Source organism: Arvicanthis niloticus, chromosome 5, assembly GCF_011762505.2.
Source record: "Arvicanthis niloticus isolate mArvNil1 chromosome 5, mArvNil1.pat.X, whole genome shotgun sequence".
Classification (NCBI taxonomy): Eukaryota; Metazoa; Chordata; class Mammalia; order Rodentia; family Muridae; genus Arvicanthis; species Arvicanthis niloticus.
This window is the reverse complement of record NC_047662.1, coordinates 30,628,795-30,650,506: the sequence shown is the minus strand read 5'-3', so window position 1 is coordinate 30,650,506 and position 21,712 is coordinate 30,628,795. Positions and strand designations below refer to the sequence as shown.

The following is a 21,712-nucleotide window of genomic DNA, read 5'->3' as shown; positions in this document are numbered from 1 at the left end:
AAGGCCTGATCCATTGAAGTCTGTAGTTGTGGGAAGTTTCTAAATGTGCTAACCTTGTTTTTTGGCTTCTGTTGTTCTACTTCTAGTTTACCTGTTCTTGTTAACTGAAATATGTCAACCCAGGGCATGGTTTTTGCACTTAAAATTTCACCCTGAGAAAGGCTCACTGCTACACTGGGATCCCAAATACCCAGTGTACTTGCTGGCCAGCTAATAAAGACTTCTCATTGGCTTAAACCCATGTCCAAGCAGTCTTCTCTGATGGATACCTCACAATCATAGGCATGTGACACCATAATTCTGCCTTCCTCTTAACATCTCTGATTCTGTCCCTTCCTTTAGACACCCCTGGTCAGTGCTTTGATTAGGCATCCATTATTTAGAGAATCCAATATCTTCCTCTGGCCTCTGGCATCTGCAGGCACATCTCTCTCTGTCTCTCTGTCTCTCTGTCTCTCTGTCTCTCTCTCTCTCTCTCTCTCACACACACACACAGACACACACACCACACACACACAGAGTCCATATAAAGGTAAGTAAGCAGGTACAAACATATACACACAAATGCCACTTGAAGTTAAGGGTATAGTTCAGTGGTAGGGCAGTTGCCTGGCCTGTGTGAGGCCATAGGTTCTATCCCCAGCACAGAACATAAATACAATCTGAGTCTGGTTTTTTTTTGTTCTTTCAAGACGGGGTTTCTCTGTGTAGTTCTGGCTGTCCTGGACTCACTCTGTAGACCAGGCTGGCCTCGAACTCAGAAATCCACCTGCCTCTGCCTCCCAAGTGCTGGGATTAAAGGCATGCACCACCACTGCCCGGCACAATCTGAGTCTGACTTCATGTTTAAGCTCTCTCTGAGTCCTTCCATGTTTACAGTGTAAAGTCTGAATATTTCTCTGCAAGCCTTGTAAGGCTTTCCCTGGCCTGACACTCCTTGTGCACAATTCTGAACTTCAGTGGTTTATCTTCTATGCCATCTCTGAGAATTATTATTTTTCTTTTCTAGAACTCTCCCACACAGGGAAATCCTCCCTGATCATGCTGCCAGAGTTTTAGGCAAACCTTTAGTGGAAGATTTTATTCTTTGGCTTGCCAGTACAGAAGGGCAGGCACCAGGTTAACCTACTTCTCCACTCTCAGGACCTGGCACAAGGCCTATCATCCTTAACATACTTTGAATAGATAATTAGAGACTGGCAAACCCATTGCACCAGGGCTAAGGTACATCCAGTTTGTGTGCAGAGCCTAGGAGCTTATGACTAAGCTTCTGCCTAGCGCTATCAAATTACTCAGTTGTTGTAGAGTACTAGGCCTGGGTCACACTAGAGTGTGATTCAGGACAATCCCATGCAAAGTAACTGAGACCTAGCAGAGCAGACCCTTCCCAGAGAACTGAGAACAGATGCTGGACTCAGTCACATACGGGAAGGCAGGACGGGGAGGAGGCATAGGTAGCCCAGGAGAAAGAGCAGGGTGGCTGTCACAGGCTCCCTGGCAGAAACCCAAGTAGGAGGAGGACAGGACTCATTCATCCAGGGCCAGCCCAGGGAAGATTGCCTAGCAAGCTGGCCCAGCTTAGGCCAAGCCACCAGGGGAGGGGATTTCCTCTGGCTCCCTCCCACTTAGGAACCTGTCTGGACAATTTTAGTTCTGGGAGGGAGGGAGGGAGGAGAGCCTGGCAGGCTGCGGCTCGGGCCTCCAGGCAGCTCAGTTGGCCGCTTGACGGTCAAGATCCGACTGCAGTGTGGGACTACTGTGCCTCGGCCTCCCTAGGTAAGATGCAGGGGTTACGGGGACCGGCGGTGGGAGGCTTGGTGCTGAAGCAGGAAGTTGGTGGCAGAAATTCTAGGTAGCTCCCTAAACCGGCTGCCCGCCAGATGAGGGGACGGAAGGGTTCTGCTTCCAGAACCAACCTTCCGAAATAACCTAGAGTGGCTGCTTCAGGTCCTGATACTTTTCAAAGTTGGCAGCGCTCTGGAAATGGCCTGGGAGACGACCTGGGAGTTTAATCCTGCCAACTCACTGCACTGTTCAAAGAAGCACTGCTTCACTTTCTCCCCAGCATCCTCAGGCAACCTGCAACTAGACCTGCGATTGCCTGTCCCACCATCTGAGCCGGGATACCTGTGCTTCCCCAGCATCTACCTGCCTCTGCCCGGAGATTGCCAGGAACTCGAGGTTTCAGCTCTTCCAGCAAGGCAGCTCCGCTGTGTAGTATTTCCTCCTTCCTGCTATGAGCACCTAAGGGATTTACCTCCAGCAACCGGTCGTTTATTTTTGGTCACTTGTTTACTCACTAGTTGAGCACACACTTCAGTGGTCAGGAGAGAGGAACATGTCCTTTCTGCTGCGAATACAAAAGCTGAAGTTTATCCACAGGTATCTACAAGCTGACAAGCAGGCAGCAGGGCATGCCGGGAGTCACAGGCCTGGATTGCTAACCCCCCTCATCTCCTATGTACTTCCTGGACCTCAGCATCCTCGTCTGTATGGTCCTGGTTTTGTTTGTTTGTTTGTTTTTAAAGATGATAAGGAACTGTATGAATCAAGGACAGGCTGGGTGCTTGGCACATAGTGGGGCTTGGATAAACTTCTGTACTTTCTTCTTCTTTGCCCCTCCCTAACTGGCACCTCCCTTGCCGTAGGCTTGTAAAGATATAGAGGACAAACCCTGGCCTTGACAAGTGTCTAGGTGGCTTGTAATCTGAACTGGGTAGTGGAGGCTGGTGCTCTAGGGGACTGGAGGCCAGAGATGTCAAGGAAGGAGACCGCCTCTGGTTGAATGTTCAAACACCGGGCCAGGGCTGCGATTAGACCGTGATGTTGTATTTTGACTTGAGAACTGTCAGAGACATTATTCTCCTCCCATATTTAAGAAAATTCGCCGGGCGGTGGTGGCACATGCTTTTAATCCCAACACTTGGGAGGCAGAGGCAGGCGGATTTCTGAGTTGGAGGCCAGCCTGGTCTACAGAGTGAGTGCCAGGACAGCTAGGGCTACACAGAGAAACCCTGTCTCGAAAAACAAAACAAAACAAAACAAAACAAAAACAAAACAAAATTCTATTTTATTATTTCTTTTTGAAACAGGGTCTCACTATGTTATCTGAGCTGGTTTAAAACTCACTGTATAAACTAGGCTGGCCTTGAACTTCCAGAGATCCCCCTGCCTCTGCCTTCTCCTGTGCCACCATTCCTAGCCTTCCTTTCCCACTGAACGTTTGTTTGACAATTTTGAACATTTATGAAATAAATTTTAGTCATTTTCACACACACCCTTCCCCTTCCTCATCCCCTTCCTCTCACTGGTATTTTTCCTCAGTGAATCTCCCACCTATGTCAAGTGTGTGGCCTACTGAGTTCAGAGTTATTTGCTGAGTGGGGGTGGGTTTTATTTAGTGTCAAAAAGACCAGTTATCTGTGGCCCACTACAGAAGAAAGTGACGCCCCTTTCCCAGCAAGTGGTGACTGCCTATCGTCCTTCAGTCTCAGTTGGGTCTGGCACTCAGCCATCTCAAGTGCATGATCTTGGGCTTGTGCAGATCTGTAATCTCAACATTCAGGAGGCTGAGTTTCACCCTAGTTGGGGGCTACACAGAGAGACCTTGCTTCAGATATCAAACCAACCAAACACAAGATATTCCTTCATTAAATCAAAACCTTGTTATATTACTCTCATCCCCACAGGATTTACCTAAGGTCACATGGCAATAGATAATGGACCTAGGATTCAACTTTGTGGATCAGACTCCATGAGGTCTGCTCAGTTCCTTGATGTCTTTCAAGGTCTCTGTATAGACGGCAGAAAGGGAGATGTCATAATCACATCTGTTCTGAGCTGTTTCATTCAGGTGGGAGGAGACACTCTTGTAGTCGTTCCTCACTCACTCACTCACTCACTCACTCATTCAGTCATTCATTCATTCATGTGCTCTATCTGTCCTAGGAGACCTAAAGGTCCCAAAAGGGTAGTAATCAGCCTGGCATGATGATTCATGCCTGTATCCTGCACTTGGGAGGTGGCAGCAAGAGGTTTTTGTGAGTTTGAGGTCACCTTGGGCTACATAGCAACTACTACACCAGCTAGGGCTACACAGCAAAACCCTGTCTCAAGTGAACAAAACCACAACAACCTGGGCAAACCAAGGGGCCAGGGATAGTGTCTGCACCATTACATAAACAGTGTGCCTTCTATGCGCTTGCTATAAAAATGCTCAGTGAGCCTTTTGTTAGTAGATGAAGCTGAGCAAAATCCAATGGTGCGTTCCTTGGACTGTGTGATACGGATGCAAAATGGCTACAACAGAAGTCTTGTACTGAGGATGCCTATAGTCTGTGAAGAAAGCATCCCAGACACAGCAGAGGTTGGTGAGCCACCTTAGAGGGGTGCTCACCTCAGCCATGTCTGCTGTGTTCCCTGCTGCAGTGGGGCTCCGACACAACCACAATGCCAGGAAAAGGGACTCAAACGGGGACAACAGATTGGGAGGGAAGAGATTCCACAGAGGGCAGAACTCACGGGGAGACCAACTAGAGAAGGGGAACCAGGCCTGCTCTGGCTCAGTGTGGCCACAGTACAGGGTGTAGTGGGGGGCAGCATGGGCAAGTAAGAGATGAGAGTGGCTGGAGATATAGATCAGTTGGGAGAACGCTCGCCTAGCATGCACAAGGCCCTGGGTTCCATCCCTAGTGCTGCATCAACCAGGAGCAGTAATAGAGCCAGCAATCCCAACACCCAGGAGGATACAAGACCATGAAATCCAAGGTCACGGCCTCAGCTGCATACTAAGTTTGAGACCAGCCTCCAGTACATGAGGCTGAGAGGCTGTGGAGACGGTCAGTAGGTAAAGTGTAGGGCTCCACACTATGAGATTGACCTACTGGGCTATGTGATACCACATAATTGTTATCCTAACTCAGCTCTAGCGGGTGGAGACAGGAGGATCCGTGGGGCCCTCTAGGTAGCCAGATAGCCTCATCAGTCAGTAACCACAATGTCAGCATCTCTCACTGTTCCTGACTAGAGATTCAATCTGATCAGGTACTTCTCGCTCCTGCTGCCATGGTTTCTGGCCACGAGGGTCTGAACTCTCAGACTGTGACAAAAGAAACATTTTCTCCTTTAAGTTGCTTTGCCATGTATCTTGTCACAGCAGGTCCCTGGTACAGGCAGTAAGAATCCTGTCTTCACTAGGGTTTCTATTGTTGCAGTCAAACACCATCACCAGAAAGCAAGTTGGGAAATAAAGGGTTTATTCGACTTATATTTCCATAATGCTGTTCACTACTGAAGGAAGTCAGAACAGGAACTCAAACAGGGCAGGAACCTGGAGGCAGGAGCTGATGCAGAGGCTTTGGAGGGTGCTGCTTACTGGCTTGCTTAGCCTGCTTTCTTATAGAATGCAGGACCACCAGTCCAGGGATGGCACCCACCATGGTTGGGCCCTCCCCATCATTCACTAATTAAGGAAATGCCTTACAGCCAGATCTTATGAAGGCATTTTCTGAATTTAGGTTCCCTCCTTTCAGATAACTAGCTTAGGCCAAGTTGAAATAAGACTAGCCAGCACAAATCATTGTCCAGGTTTGGTCTGAATATTTAAATAAGCTTATTTTTTCGTGAAAATCCTTAGAATAGCATCCAGCTCATAATTAGTATGAATAAATATACTTAAGTAAAATCAGTAACATAAATTTGTAGTGAGGTGTAGTCCCTTCCCTCTATTTACCAGATCTCTTTTGTTTGCTCTTACTTAGGAACAAAGTAATCTCTGGCTCTTCCTTCCTTCCTTCCTTCCTTCCTTCCTTCCTTCCTTCCTTCCTTCCTTCCTTCCTTCCTTCCCTAGTATGCATAGGCATACATATGAAGCCTTGAGTTCAAACCCCGACATTGCATAAACTGGGCATGGTGGTGCACACCTGTAATCCTAGCATTTGGGGAGTAGAGGCAGGAGGATTGAAAACTCAGAATCATTTTAAGAAATTTGAGGCCAGCTTGGTCTAATATGAACTGGGTTTTTTTGTTGTTTTTTTTTGTTTTTTGGTTTTTGTTTTGTTTTGTTTTGTTTTGTTCTGTCTGCAGTCCTTGACAAAGAAACAGTGGCACAAAGTTAGAGTGAGACTTCCTATCTCAATTTTTTTTTTTTTTTTTTTTTTTGGTTTTTTGAGACAGGGTTTCTCTGTGTAGCCCTGGCTGTCCTGGAACTCACTCTGTAGACCAGGCTGGCCTCGAACTCAGAAATCCGCCTGCCTCTGCCTCCCAAGTGCTGGGATTAAAGGAATGTGCTATCAATGTTCAACTTCATATAGTCCTTTTATCGATGAAGTTCTTGAGGCACCAAGAGGTTTAATACAGGCTGGGGGTGTAACTCAGTGACACAGTGCTTACTTACCATTTGAAAAGCCCTGGATTCCAACCCCATAACTTAAAAGAGAAAGAAAGAAAGAAAGAAAGAAAGAAAGAAAGAAAGAAAGAAAGAAAGAAAGAAAGAAAGAAAAAAGTTCAGTGCATTGCTCAGGTTACATGCTCTTAAGTGATGAAATCAGGATTTGTATTCAGTCATTTTGAATTTCTCTAGAAATTGGGTTTTTAGTCATCGTGTTAATCTGTTAATTCTAAGGTCCTTTGGTCTTTATTTATGGATCATAAAATTAGAACTGAGAAGAGCCAACCTGGGAGGTGGAAACTGGAAGATCAGGAGTTCAAGGCCAACCTTGACTACAAAGCCACAGAAGACTTTGGTCGACATGACACTTTTTCTCAAAAACACAAAAATCTAAGTGAAGTCTAGTGGTACAGAGTTATGATCACAGTAGTTCAAGGCCAGCCTGGGCAACTTAGTGAGACTGTCAAAAAGTTAAAAGAGAGCTGGGGAAATAGCTCAGTGGTAAAGCACTTCTTTAGTACTCATGAAGTCCTGGATTTCATCTCTAGAACCCTTCCATAAGTACAAGAAAGGGCATAGCATTTCAGAGTTCCTATGGGACTCAGGGGCAAAACAGTGGGTAAATAGCAGACGTGGACTTTGTTTGGTGGGGGTTAGCTCCTGGTCTGGATTAGGGGAAGTGACTCTTCTACAGATAAGCAGAGGCTACACTGGAATGGGAACCAGAGTTTTCTCACACCTTTTCCTTTCTTCATGTACTTGATTGTCCTATTCAGGGTTCACTGGGTGCCTTTTGCTATGGTAGATGCTATGGTGGAATAGGAAATGAACAATCCCGACCTTCCTGCAACTAGTACAGACAGACAATAAATATGCCAGATATTTTTAGCTATGGTAAGTGTTTGGAGCCAGGAAGCAAGAAAATGTACTAGAGTATTGGAGTGGAGGAAGGTGTGGGCAGGGAGACTTCCGAGGGAGGTGCCAGCCCTGTGTGTGTGGTGGGGGTTGCTGTGTTGGGGTTGGAACGCTAGTTAGAAGGAATGGTAAGTGCAAGGACTCTGAGGCAGGAGGGAGTCTGAAGAGTGTCACAGATAGGAAGCCGTCCCCATGGCACATCGTTGGGAGAGATTGATGGAAGCTGGATTCTATAAAAAGGCAGGAGCTAAGTTATGCAGCTGCTGTGTTTATCCTGAAGATAATGCAAACAGCTAAAGACTTTTTTTTTTCTCCTTTGGGGTGCTAGCAATAGATCCCAAGGTCTTGTACCTGTGAAGCAATTGCTCTACCGGCTTGGGTATACCCCAGTCTTGCCATGGCTTTTGAGCAAGTCGATATACTCTGGCGTATGGTTGTTTGAAAGAGCAGGTAGAAATAAGGATGGAGGTGGAGGCTAACTTTGAAGGCTGCCTCAGTTGAGTCACCTGCAATCTACTGTATAGAGGAATACAGAGATGGCCAATGCCAGTGGGAAGACACAGTGAGATGTCCTCTTGTTATCTGGTGTTGTGTGTAGCTTTTGCTACCCTACCTAAGCTCCAGGAATGGCCATGATACCAGCCCCCACCCAGATTCCCTTGAATCCATGGATAAAAACCACAGACACACAAGCTGCTCAATTTCAACTTGCCTTATTGGCTCAATTGCTGGGCATTATTAAGCTATCTTGGCTAGCGTGCTCTCCCCACTATTCTTAGCTCAGCACCCTAAATCTGTCCTCAACTTTAGTTGCTCAATTACCTTTAGTCCCAGATCAACACCTTAACCTCCCACCTGTAAAAGTGGCTTGTGGCAGCCCTGCCCGAAACCTAATATGACTTCTTGGCTTTATTCTCTCCAAAGCATGGCAAACTCTCCCTTCCTCCCTTTCCTGCTACATCTGCTCTCTTGTTTCCCAGAGGGGACCCGGAAGTCCCACCTATTCCTTCCACCCAGCAATTAGCCTATGGCTTCTTTACTGATAGATCAAGAACCAATTAGGGAACAGGACCTTAGACATCAGAACCACCCCTACAATCTAGCTCTGTATATTGATAGCTAATGCTGTATCATAAGTAACTTCAAAACTAAGTGTCATGAGTCAGTAGGTCAGGAATTTAGGGAGGTTGCACACTTTTTCTGTTCTCTTCTCTGTCAACTTATGTTATCCTGTTGTTGTGTTCTTGGCTGGGAAATCTAAGGAGGTGTCATTATTGGTCTGGTGCCTTGTTCTTCTACATGGCCTTAACCTCCATGCTGGAGTATGGACTTCTGCAGAGCATGGTGGCCTGAGGGTAGTCAACACACCTCTCTCTCTCTCTCTCTCTCTCTCTCTCTCTCTCTCTCTCTCTCTCTCTCTCTCTCTCTCTCTCTTTCCGAGACAGAGTTTCCCTGTGTAGCCCTGGCTGTCCTGGAACTCACTCTGTAGACCAGGCTGGCCTCAACTCAGAAATCCGCTTGCCTCTACCTCCCAAGTGCTGAGATTAAAGGCGTGCGCCACCACCGCCTGGCAACACACACATCTCTTAAAGCTCTTCACAGTTCCTAGTCCTCCTGCCATGTGGTATTGGTTAAAACCAGGCACAGGGTTGGCCCTGTGACTTAAGAAGAAAGAAAACCAGTCCCATCTCCTAGTGGGAAGAATGGCAACTAGTGTGCTCATCTTCTGTGTCCCACAATAGGCTCTGGAAACTGAACAGCTGCCCCACTGTGTCCGGGCTGACACACTTTTCATCTAAATCACTGGAGACTGCGGTGCAGCAATTCTTAGGACTTTTTATTTCCCTCTGAATAGGAGAGGAGCAGACTTTTGTTGTTTGGTTGTTTTGTTTTCTTTTCTTCCTTCTGTGTCTTTTTAGTGTCTGTCACATAACAGGCGTCTAGGGACTGTTTGCCAAAACACATACTCATCACGTGAGCTTTGGTGGTCACCAGAGAATGGTGGCGGATGTAAGAATACCCAGGAGGAGTGGTTAAAAACATGCTGGCTCTCAATCTCTCTCCCTCTTCCCCCCTTCTCACCTTCCTACCTCTGCCTCTCTCTCTTTCTCTCCCTTTTCTCTTTCTCTCCCACCAATACTTCTCTCTCTCTGCACTGTCCCCTCTGTTTCTCTCCCTTTCCTTCCTCTCCCTCCTTTCTGTCTTTCTCTCTGTCTTTTTGTCTGTTTCTGATTCTCTGTGTCTCTCTGTTGTGTTTGTCTCTCCACCTGTCTCTGTCTCTCTGTCTCTCTGTCTCTCTGTCTCTCTGTCTCTCTGTCTCTCTGTCTCTCTGTCTCTCTGTCTCTCTCTCTCTCTCCTGAGTGCTGGGATTAGAAATGTGCACTCCAATGCCTATTTGGGATTCAGCTCAGTGAACACTTCACCTTTTGAGCTACTTTCCCAAGCCTGAAAATCAACCTCTAAGGCAGAAGCTGCTTCCACCTCTACCTCTTCTCTCTCTGTCTCTATTTCTCTGTCCCCTCCTTGGTTTTGTTGTGGGGTATTCACCAGAGAAGACTGCTTGGGCATGGATTTAAGCCAATAGAAAGTCTTTATTAGCTGGTCAGAGATTACACTTGGTGTTCAGGATCCCAATGTCTCATTGAGCCTTTCTCAGGGTGAGCTTTTAGGCATAAAAATTATATTCTGGATTGACATATTTTGGTTAACAAGAACAGTTAGCCAGAAGCAGAACTACAGAAACAAGAAAGCAAGGTTAGTACATTTAGGGACTTTTCTGTAATTATGGACTTTGATGGATTAGGCCTTTGTTTTCATTTAGTAGGTGGTGTTGTCTGCATATTGAGTTTTACAGCCTGAATGGCACTTCCATCATGGAGTCAGTTGTGCTAAGGTCTGGGGCTCTGTTAACTTGGTTGTTTTTTCTTTCTCTCTCTCTCTTTCTTTCTTCCTTTCTCTTTCTTCTTTCTTTCTCCTTCCTTTCTCCTTCCTTCCTTTCTTCCTTCCTTTCTTTCTTTCTTTCTTTCTTTCTTTCTTTCTTTCTTTCTTTCTTCTTTCTGTCTTGGATGCCCATTTAAAATTCTCATGCCCAGGACCTCATCACTTAAGAGCACTCATGTTCAGTTCCCAGTTCATGTGGGCTTTGGGAAGCTTACAACCTCCTGCAGTTCAAGCTGCTGAAAACTCAGTACATCTGGCCTTCCTATCGTCCCCTAACCATGCTCTTAAAAGTAAAAAATAAATCCTTAGGGGCTGGAGAGATGGCTTAGACGTCAAGAGCACGGACTGTTCTTCTAGAGGATAAGGGTTTGATTTCTAGCACCCACATGAGAGCTCACAACTGTTTGTAACTTCAAGATCTGACACCCTTACACAGACATACTTGCAGGCAAAATACCAATGCACATAAAATAAAAACAAACAAATTAAAAATAAAAATAAATCTTAAAAAAAAAGAAGCTGGATGTGGTTGTTCCCAATTTTAACCCCAGCACTCCAGAGGCAAAGGTAGAAGGACCTCTGTGAGTTTGCAGTCAGTCTAGTCTACAACCTGATTTTCAGGTCAGCCAGCGCTATATAGAAAGACTAAGTCTCAAGAAACAAAATAAAAATAAATAAATCCATGAAAGGCATCTCAGTAGGGTATAGTCATGCATGCCTGAAATCCCAACATTTGGGAAGTAGAGGCAGGAGGATCAGAGTTCAAAATCATCCTTGGCTACATAGAAGGGAACATGGTCTACATGAGATCCTGTTTTAAAAACCAGGTGGTGTTTTTGGGGGTGCTGGAGAGAAATCCCAACCCTGAGGAGGCAGACAGGAAATCCCTGGGGCTAGTCAGTTACAAGCACCATGTGGGTCAGAAACCCTGTCTTCTGTAAGAGAAGCCAGTCCTCTTAACTGCTGAGCCACCTTCACAGCCTCTCCCTCTCTTCACCTTTTTCTGAGACATGGTCCCTATGCAGTCCTGGCTGATCTGGAATGCACTACATAGGTCTGGCTGGCTTTGAACAGCCATTGACTCACCTGCCTGTGCCTCACAGGTGCTGGGATCACAGTGTGTATCACCCATGTGCAGCTCAGCAGTGTGTACTAGTATCACGATCACTAATTTACTGGGGTGCATGCACCTACATGATGTGTTCAGTAGCAGCTCTTAGAGGAGCAATGTGATGTAGCTTAGGGCCCCAGTCACCTGGAATGCAAGCTGCGGTGCCTCCTTTGCCTTATCTGTAAATGGAAACAATATCTTCAGCACAGGATGAATGGGAACATTTCCCAAAATAACATGAGTAGGAGGGACCCTGAAGACTGGGTAAGGGAGGAATTATGATAGTCTTTGAGTGGAAGTAATACAAACATATTATTGTACACACCACCCAAGCTATGGTAATATGAACATGTTATTGTGCACGCCACCCAAGCTCTGATTCCCAGCCCTGGACCACAGCTAGGGTGGTGGAGTTCAAGGAAGGAGCTTTGAATGCACAGTGAGCCATGGAGAGGCCTGGGGAAGCAGAACTCCTTACCTTAGTTGCCCTCTCTAGGGAGGGCCAGTGGGCTTCGCCTCCAGAACGGAAACTTTTAGAGATGGGGTTTGTGAAGGCATTTTTTTTTTTTAAATCCTTTGTCTATTTATTTCAAGTTGTGTGTTCATACACAGAGCAAAAAAGAAAACAGCCACAGTCACAAACCTATAATACTGAAAAACCAGATCTTAATTCCAGTAGCTAAAAAAGCATCCTTTCAGGCCATGGCCACAGAGAGCTCCCTGCAGGCTCTGGACCAAGACATAATGATGGTTTACAGTGTGATGAAGGAGGCTGTTAATCTCTGTGGCTCAGAAGCCCAATCCCTGGCCTCACCAATTACCCAGGTTGCCTAGCAACGACACCAAAAACCTCCCACTAGGCCCAGCTGGGCAGCAAGTGAGTGCACCCAGTACAGACTGCTCGGCTCTCTGGCCACATCAAGGCTGGACTCAGCCCAGGGGAGGGACTTGCCTGGTACTGATGAATGGGTGGGGCCAGCTGTGTGAAAAAAAAAAAAAAAAACAATTCAGCTGTCTGAAACCTTGTTTCACTGCAGTTAGGAAACAGCATAAGCAGATGGCTAAGGTGTCTTCCATTAATGAAGAGCTGTCCAAAGGGTGCTATCCCAGCAACTCCTGAACTAGGTAAAGAAGAGAAGGTGAGCCTGACTTAGTCTTTCCAGCTCTGCGAGAGGTGAATCCTGTTCTTGTGTGGGCACTTGTGTCCACTTGCTGTCCCTGTGGTAGCAATGGTAATGATGGGAATTTCCAGCTCTAGCTTGGCCTGCATGGCGACCTGAAGATCAGCTTCCATTTAGAATTCCCTGAGTTTGGGCTGGGTCTGTGTGGGCAGCCAGAGGGAGGAGATAAGGTGAGGTGTGTGTGTGTGTGTGTGTGTGCTCACGAGTGTACATAATCAAAATGAAGATGTGTACTTCCATAATGTGTGGTACTTAGAAAACACAGAGGAAGGGGCTGGAGAGGTGGCTTAGTGGCTAAGAGCACTGGCTGCTCTTCTGAAGGACCTGGGTTCAGTTCCTAGCACCCACATGGTGGCTCACAACCATCTGTAACTCCACTTCCAGGGAATCTGATGCCCTCTTCTGTCGCTACAAGTATCAGGCATGCACATAGTACACAGACATGGATGCAGGCAAAACACTCGAACATATAAAATAGAGAGAGAGAGGGAAGGAGTGAGAGAGAAAGAGAGGGAGAGGAGAGGGAGAGAGAGAGAGAGAGAGAGAGAGAGAGAGAGAGAGAGAGAGACAGACAGACAGACAATATAGAAGAAAGGAAATATTCAGAAGTTTGGGGTCAGAGGTTCCAGGCTCTCTCCCAGCTTACTGGGTGTAGGACCTTGATAAAGTTGTTGTGCGAGCCTGAGCTTGCTTATCCACGAGATGGGATGGTAGTGTCTTACTTTACAAGGATGCTCACAAGCTGGGCAAGGTAGCTCATACCTATAATCCCAGCACTTGGAGGCTGAGTTAGGCAGGTCACTGTGAGTTCAAGGTCAGCCTCAGCTACAGAGTGAGGTTCCCATCTCAAAAACACAACACAAAACAAGAAAGCAGCCAGGGAGATGGCTCGATTCGCAAAGTAGTTGTTGAACAATCATGAAGACTTGAGTTCAGATCCCCAGAACCCACATAAAAAGCTGAGTGCGTACCTGTAATCCCAGTGCTGGGGAGTCAGAGATGGGGATCCCTGGAGCTTACTGGCCAACCAGTCTTGCTGAGACTTTAAATAATAATAATTATAAATAATAATAGCAATAACAATAACAGCCATAAAAGACACCATACATTGACACATATATATCACAAGACACCATACATTGACACACATATCACAAACATACACACACACACACACACACACACACACACACACACACACACACACACACAAGAATATTCATAGCCAGTGAAACCAAGGCCCATTGGAACTAAACACAGATACTAGGAGTATGGCTGTCCTAGGCCCTCTGGCAGCCATCACAGCATAGTAGCTCCACAGCTGATAACACTGTGATGGCAGAACAGTGATGGTCTGTGTGTGTGCAGAGGATATCAACATAGTGACATAAAATGAGGTGATGTGGGGCTGGGAGATGACTCAGTGGTTAAGAGCAATGACTGCTCTTCCAGAGGTCCTGAGTTCAATTCCCAGCAACCACATGGTGGCTCACAACCATTTGTAGTGGGATCTGATGCCCTCTTCTGGTGTGTCTAAAGTCAGTGACAGTGTATTCAAATATATAAAAATAAATCTTTAAAAAAAAGACTAGACAACATGTAGATTCAGTCCATCCCTCCTTTTCCTCATCAGTTCTTCTCCCTTTCTCCTTTTTCCTTACACCCTTTCTTTTCACAGTTTTTAATGGAGGGAGGGCTTATTTCGGTTTACAGTTTAAGAAAGGATACCACCTGAGGCTGGGAAGGCAAGGCCTCAGGACTGTGAGGCATCTGGCCAATTTCTCATCGGAAATGGAGAATGGACAGGAAGTGGGGCCAGACTATAATTCCTCAAGACTCCCCCTATCCCAGGCATGATGGTGCATAACTTTAATCTCAACACTTACAGAACAGAGGCAGGCAGATCTCTGTGAGATCAAAGCCAGCCTGCTCTCTATAGCAAGTGTCAGGCCAGTCAGAGTTGAATGGTAAGGCATTGGTTTTCTGTTTGTTTTGTTTTTGTTATTTTTAAATCTAAGCAAATGAAGTTGGCTGCCCAAATTTAGTTCACACTTCAACTCTAGCTACCTAGAGCAGGAGAAATGGAGGAATCAGGCATGCTTGGCTTCTATAATAGGAGGTGGTCCCTGCTGCCCATTAAAAAAAGATTTGCAGAGCTGGAGAGATGGCTCAGTGGTTAAGAGCACTGGCTGCTCTTTCAGAGGACCCAAGTTCAATCCCCAGCACCCACATGGCAGCTCACAGTTGTCTGTAACTCCATTTCCAGGGGACCTTACATTACAAAGACATGTCTGTAGGCAAAAACACCAATGTACATAAAATAGAAATAAATATATTATATAAAAAAGAAGATAAAGGGTTGGAGATTTAGCTCAGTGGTAGAGCACTTGCCTAGCAAGTGCAAGGCCCTGGGTTCGGTCCTCAGCTCTGAAAAAACAAACAAACAAACAAACAAAACAACAAAAGAAGAGATTTGGAATTCCCCAAGAAAGTGGACAATTGACCAGTGTTATCAAAGGAATTAACTGGAAGTCTTTGACTTTGAAAGACTGAACACATACAGTTTGGTATTTTATTGACTACTGACTGTAGCCTGAGCCTGTGTGAATGAATGTGAGTCGAAAGGCTAGTTTTTCCAGATAAACTTTTACGTAGTACTATGTATTCTCTGTGATTTCAGTGATTATAGCCTTTGCTTCTTGTTTGGGAGCAGAAAAGACTTGAAGTGGCTGGGGACACATCTCAGTTGGTGGCACGCTTAAGTAATACTCAGAGTCCCAGAGTTTGACTCCCAGCATCATATTTAAAGCCATCTCTGCCTACAGAGGGGGTTCAGGACCAGCTTGGGCAAGGCCAGTGATAGAAAAGAAGAAAATTAAGGAGGCCTGAGAAAGCGAGGTTTGTTTTTGTTTTTTGCTGCTGTTGTTGTTGTTGGTGGTGGTGGTGGTGGGTTTTCTTCAGCCTCGAATAAAAGTTTTGGATGAAGTAGGGTAGAATGTCAAATTCAGTGATGTTTTGAATGTCTGATATTCATAAGTCCACTGTGTGTGTCTCTTAGGCATAGGAAGAGCTTTGGAAGTTGTGATTTTCATCGAGCATAAGAATTACTCTTCAAGAGGGAGACGAGGAGCTAGGAAAATGGCACAGTCGATAAAGGGCTTGCTGAACACATTAAAAAGCCAGGTGCAGTGGAGATAGTGTGCAATCCCAGTGTTGGGAAGGGGTAGGTTAATCTCTGATGATTATGATGACCAACCAGCCAGTGGGAGATGAAGAGCTAGGGAGATGGCTCAGAAGAAAAAAAGGGATTGTCATAACAGCTGCACCAGCTGAGCTCAGATCCTTGCAACCCAAGAAAAGCCGGATGGGCTTGTAGGTGTCTGTAGTCCTAGCAGAGTCCCCTGGATGCTGGAATTTACTGAAGAGTGGTAAACAAGAGACACTGCCTCAAAAACAAGGTGGGAAAAGGAGGATTAACACTCATGGTTGTCCCCCCCAGCCTCCACATGCACACCGTAGCATGTCTACATCCTCATACACAAACACAGACACACACCAAATAAAAAATTTAAGTGGAATTTTAAAAAAATGCGTATTAGAAGGATCAGGTGTGGTGGTGCATGCCTTTAATCCCAGCATTTAGGGAGGCAGAGGCAGAGGCAGGCAAATCTCTGAGTTTGAGGCCAGCCTAGTTATAGAGTTCCAGAACAGCCAGAGCTACATAGAGAGACCATCTCAAAAACCAAAACAACAAAATTAAAAAAAAAATCAATAAGCAAAAAAGATGCCTGGCGACAGCTCAGCAAGAGAGCACTTGCCTAAGTGAACCCCTGGCACGAACGAAAGGAAAAGGGAAGGAGGGGGTTTCATAAAAGATCCTGGATGTCAGCAAGGGATTTTCTTCCCAGCCACCATTCGGCTGTCTCAGTTCACAGTATGTTACATAATATCTCCTGAAGTTACTGTTTAAATTGTGGCCAGAAAGTTTGAAGTGACTCCATTTCAGTCCCTAGGTGAATCTAAAAGCACAGAGGTAAAGTTGTTTCTGAAATAAATTGTCTGAGAAGAATTAATACTCAGGTTAAACAATGCTCAGCGGGGCTAGCCCTCAGCGGGGCTAACCCTCAGCGGGGCTAACCCTCAGCAGTACTGATGATAATATTTGATAGTGCTAATAGCAGCACCTGAGGTCCCAAGGAAGAAAAGAAACACTTGGTTAGTTAGATATGTCTCTGTTTATCTTTTAGTAAAGTTTTGTTTCCCTTTTGTATTTGTTTGCTTAGGACAAGGTGACCTTGAACTCCTGCAGAGGACACAAGAAAATGCCAGACTGGTGCTAGAGATGTGAGCCTCCCTTTGGGTGCTCGGAATCCAACCTGAGTCCTTTGGAAGAGCAGCCAGTGCTCTTGAACACTGAGCTGTCTCTCTGGCCCTTATTTAGTTATCTTTAAGGTAGCTGCTTTGGGTAAACAGAGTCTTACCTTTCCAGGTGAGGTCCCAAAGGAAGAAAGTGCTTTCGATATCTTAAGTCTTTTTAAAAACATTGTTTTACCTTTGAAATAGTCTTACTAGAACATATCTCAGACACTGAAGCTGCAGCCCTTCTGCCTCAGCCTCCTAAGTGCCTGGGCCCCCACATCTGGCTCAGATTTCCTTTTGTGGCCCTCTCTTTTAAGGGACGGGTTCCAGGAATAATCAATCCCCCGTTATCAGGCTAGCCCTGAAAGTGCTTTTACCTAAGAAGCCATCTTGCTAGCTCTTTGTTTTTGAGATAGTCTTGCTATGTCAATCAGGCTGGTTGGAGCTTTCAATCCTCCTTATCAGCCTCCAGAGATCTGGGATTACAGGCATCTGTTACCACCCGTGTTTATATTTTTGCTAGGGAGTGTTCCTAGCTGGGATTGTTGGTGTGTGGCCATAATCCCCGAATTTACAAGGCTGAGGCAGAAGGTTCCCTGGAGAACAGCTCCACCTTAAACCAAAAGGCTGGAGGCAGCCTAACTGCCCACCCAGCTGTTCCCATAGGCAGGGTGAGAACATTTCACAGTAGTGCCATCCCATCCAGTTTTGATCTTTGTGTATGTGTGTGTGTGTGTGTGGGGGGGGCGCGTTTCAACAAAGACTAGGCAGCAGAAACTGGCAGCACATTAGGTGTATCCTGCCGACATGAAAGGAAATGCCAGGAACCCTCGTGATCTTTGCTTAATGACTAATGCAACAGTCAGAGCAGTAAATATCCACTTGAGTGACATGGTCATGGAGTGACGGAACAGGCAATTGGATAGTTGTGGGTGCTTTTGTATCTCAGAGAGACTACAGCATGCTGAGGTGATTGCCACCTGCTTTGCCTTGAGGGCCTTGCTGGGTTTTGTTAGGCCTCTGAAAATACATTGCTCAACTAAATGAGGCTTCCAGCCAGCTGTGGTGGCATGTGCCTGTAATCCCTGCATCTGGGAGGCAGAGGCAAGAGGATCAGGAGTTCAAGCCTAGCCTTAGCTGTATAGCAAATTAATAGCTACAGGGGACTCTGGGCTATTGGATATTTTGTCTCATAAAACCAAAGTTAATTAATTAATTATTTGATAATTGTGGTTCTACAAGCTAACTAGACCCCATGGAGTTTATATACAACCTGCACCCAAGCAAGGGCAAAATGAATCACTTTAGATTGGACTTGCTTTCTGAGGCCCTACGTAGGGAAAAATTGATATGATGTATGCCGTAAAACAAACAAAACCTAAAAGCCTGGCGTGGTGGTACAAGCCTCTAATCTTAGCCCTTGGGAGGCAGAGAAGGCAGCCATGAGTTCAAAGTCAGCCTAGCCTACATAGTGAGTTCCAGGACAGCCAGCGCCACATAGGGAGACTCTTGTCAAAAACCAAAAACAGGCAGATTATCTTCTCTGAACTCGGAGATTGCAAGCAGTTAGGATGCTGCGTGGAAGCCGAAGCCGCACTTCCTGGGTGACTCCTCCGGCCAGCAGGGCCCCTCAGATGAGGCCTGATCCCAGAGGAGCACCTGCAGCTCAGCCTCCAGCAGCAGCTGTACTGTCTGCAGTTGGCTCACCTGCTGCTGCACCCCGGCAGCCAGGCCTGCTGGCCCAGATGGCTACCACTGCAGGGGGTGTGGCTGTGGGCTCTGCAGTAGGGCACACCCTGGGTCACGCCATCACTTGGGGCTTGAGCAGAGGTGGGGATGCTGAGCCTGCAAAGCCTGATATCACTTACCAGGAGCCGCAGGGAGCCCAGCTGCAGAACCAGCAGTTTTGGACCTTGCTCTCTAGAGATCAAGCAGTTTCTGGAGTGTGCCCAGAACTAGAGTGATGTGAAGCTCTGTGTGGGCTTCAACGAGGTGCTGCGGCAGTGCAGGATTGCAAGCAGTATAATCTAATGAAGAAGTTCAAGCTGAGGAAATGTAAAATTGGTTCTGTATTTTGATAGTATAAGTGTGGACCTTACTTCTAACAGCCCCATTGCTTTGGAATGGCCATGAAAGCGATCTGACTAGAGATGTTTACTGAGGCTTGTAGTGTTGGTTACTGGACAAATGTTTGGCCTTCTTGAACTTAATTGTATTGTGATTGTAAGTTAAAAAAAATAAATTGGTTTATTCTGAAAAAACAAAACAAAACAAAAGCAAAACCAACAACAAAAAGAAAACAACTGAAAATTATAACTGTCATAAAACACAACATCCAGGACAGGAGAGTTGGCTCAGCAGTTAAGAGCACTGGCTGCTGCTCTTGCAGAGGACTCAGCTTTACTTCCCTGGCACCCACACAATGGTCCACAACCATTTGTAACCCAGTCCCAGGCGACTCGAGCCTTTGCCCGGCCTCTAAGGGCACCAATCACGTTTCTGGTGTAAATAGATAAATTCGGTATCTCCAGGAAAGAATATTTGGGTTGCTTATGCCTTTTAATTATTGTAAATAGTTCAGCATTTTACATCCTTGGAACAGAGTTTTGTGGACTCACTCAGATACCTTTGCTGGGTAGACAGGCTTTCTCTGTGTAGCCCTGGCTGTCCTGGAACTCACTCTGTAGACCAGGCTGGCCTCAAACTCAGAAATCCGCCTGCCTCTGCCTCCCAAGTGCTGGGATTAAAGGCGTGCGCCACCACCGCCCGGTAATATTTTAAATCTTATGTTACCATTGTGTGTGTGCCATGATGTGCATGTGGAGGGCAGTGGACAGTTCTGTGGTCAGTTCTCTCCTCTCTCTTCTATGTGTGGTCTAGTGATTGAACCCAGGTACCTGGGCTTGTGTGGCAAACTCCTCTATCCACCAAACCATCTCAACAGCTGATTTTAGGTCTCCAGAGGCCACCTGACTGCCTTCCAAAGGCTGCCTCAGCTTGCGCCTCCCACGAGTACAGTCGTGGCCCCTCCATGTGGGCCTGGTATCTCTTCCTCACAGGGCATATGCACAGGCATTTACATAGCTAACATGGTGAGGGTGAAAACTAATGGAAATCTGAAGGAAGAGAAAACCTAAGGACATATTTTAGGATTCTATTTCTTTTTCTTCCCCCAGAGACAGGGCTTCTCTGTGTAGTCCTGGCTGTCCTGGAACTCACTTTGTAGACCAGCCTGGCCTCGAACTCAGAAATCCACCTGCCTCTGCCTCCTAGGTGCTGGGATTAAAGGCGTGCGCCACCACCGCCCGGCTAGGATTCTCTTTCTGTGGTTAAAAACTCCATGACCAAAAGCAAACTGGGGAGGAAATGGTTTCTTTCAGCGTACAGCTAACAGTCCTTCAGGGAAATCGGGACATAACTCAAGACAAGACGGAAGCATAGACCATGCAGGAAAGCTGCTTACTGGCTTTTTCCTCAAGCGCATTCAACTGGCGTTTTTATACATCCCAGGACCACCTGCCCAGGAGTGGCAACGCCCCCCAGTGGGATGGGTCTACCCATGTCAGTCATCAAGAAAACGCCCCACAGACTTGTCCACAGGCTAATCTTACGGAAGCATCTTCTCTATTGAAGTTTCCTCTCCCCATATACTCCAGCTGTGTCAAGATGGCAGCGAATCTAATCAGAACACACGTCATCCTTATTTTCCTGGTTCCTTTTATAAATGTAAAGTTGCATTGTCAACAATGTGGAATTTTATTCCCTCATTCAATGATCATCTATGGTAATTAAATTTATAATGGGGCTGCTTCTGAGGAGGGTAATAATAAGTCCTAATTAAACGTATTTGTTTGCGTTGCTGGGGATCCACCCCACAACACACCCATGTACATAAACACTTTACTTCCTAACCCCAAGCTTATTTAAATGCACTAGTACTAACCTGAGCTTATTTAAATGCACTAGTACTAACCCGAGCTTATTTAAATACATTAGTATCTATGGTTAAAAGCTGCTGCTCTTAAGTCCTCGCTGCTGTTAAGGGCAGAAGGATTGTGAATTCAAGGCTAGTCTGGGTTACACAATGATTTCAGACTACCTAGCAAGAACCTTCCCCCACACCTGAGTAAGTTTCCAATCTCCATTCTGCTGTTCTCAAAGTAAATGTATCTCAAAGAAAAATGTATCAATTTTTAAGAAAAGATAATAGAATAGCTACTCTGTATATGAATTTAGCTTCTGACTCTGGGTCATCTGGGAGTGTGAAGGCAGAAGGGGCTGAAGTAGGAAAGAGACTTTACTTTCAGAAAAGGCGAGAGAATTTGCTTCCTTCTTGAGTTTACCAAGCCTTAACCCGTTGTAACATGGAGTTGTGCTTAAAAAGATTCCATCTGGAAATCAGTTAGATTCCATCTGATTCCCAGAAAAATGCTTATAAAAATAGGCCCTGCGTTCAACCTTTCCATCCGTCCTTCCGTCCATCCACCTACCCACACACCTATACACCCATCCATTGCCAGCAATAACGAATGATTATGGAATGCGTGCTGTCTGCCAGATATCGTCCAGCTGTCTTTTATACAATTAGCCAAAGTCACCCCCCCCATCTGCTCTTGTCTCTTCTTCAGAATGGATTCTGAAGGCCACCTAATAAGTCAAGCCTAGAGTTACCTTCACTCAGCACTTAGGTTACATGCACCAAAGAACTAAAGACAGGCGTTCAAACAAAACCTTGTACAGGGAAGTTCCTGGCAGCTTACTCACAATAGGTACAAAGTGGAAACAGCTTATCTATCAACAGATGCCTGGATATCCCAA

General features: G+C 46.0%; 1 protein-coding gene and 1 pseudogene across 3 annotated transcripts in view; both read left to right on the top strand.

Annotated features, from left to right (window-relative positions):
• The first annotated feature begins 1,668 nt into the window (after positions 1-1,668).
• The window catches only part of Rhbdl2 (rhomboid like 2), a 47,592-nt gene continuing 27,548 nt past the window's right edge, over positions 1,669-21,712 (top strand). For 2 of the 3 annotated variants that reach the window (XM_076934238.1, XM_034502921.2), the window contains exon 1: positions 1,669-1,776. The gene's annotated coding sequence lies outside the window, so the exon portion shown is untranslated. Of the gene's footprint in view, positions 1,777-12,372; positions 12,494-21,712 lie in introns of those variants that run through there. The other variant, XM_076934237.1, reaches the window with a different exon arrangement.
• LOC143442204 (coiled-coil-helix-coiled-coil-helix domain-containing protein 2 pseudogene) lies at positions 17,733-19,492 on the top strand (annotated as a pseudogene).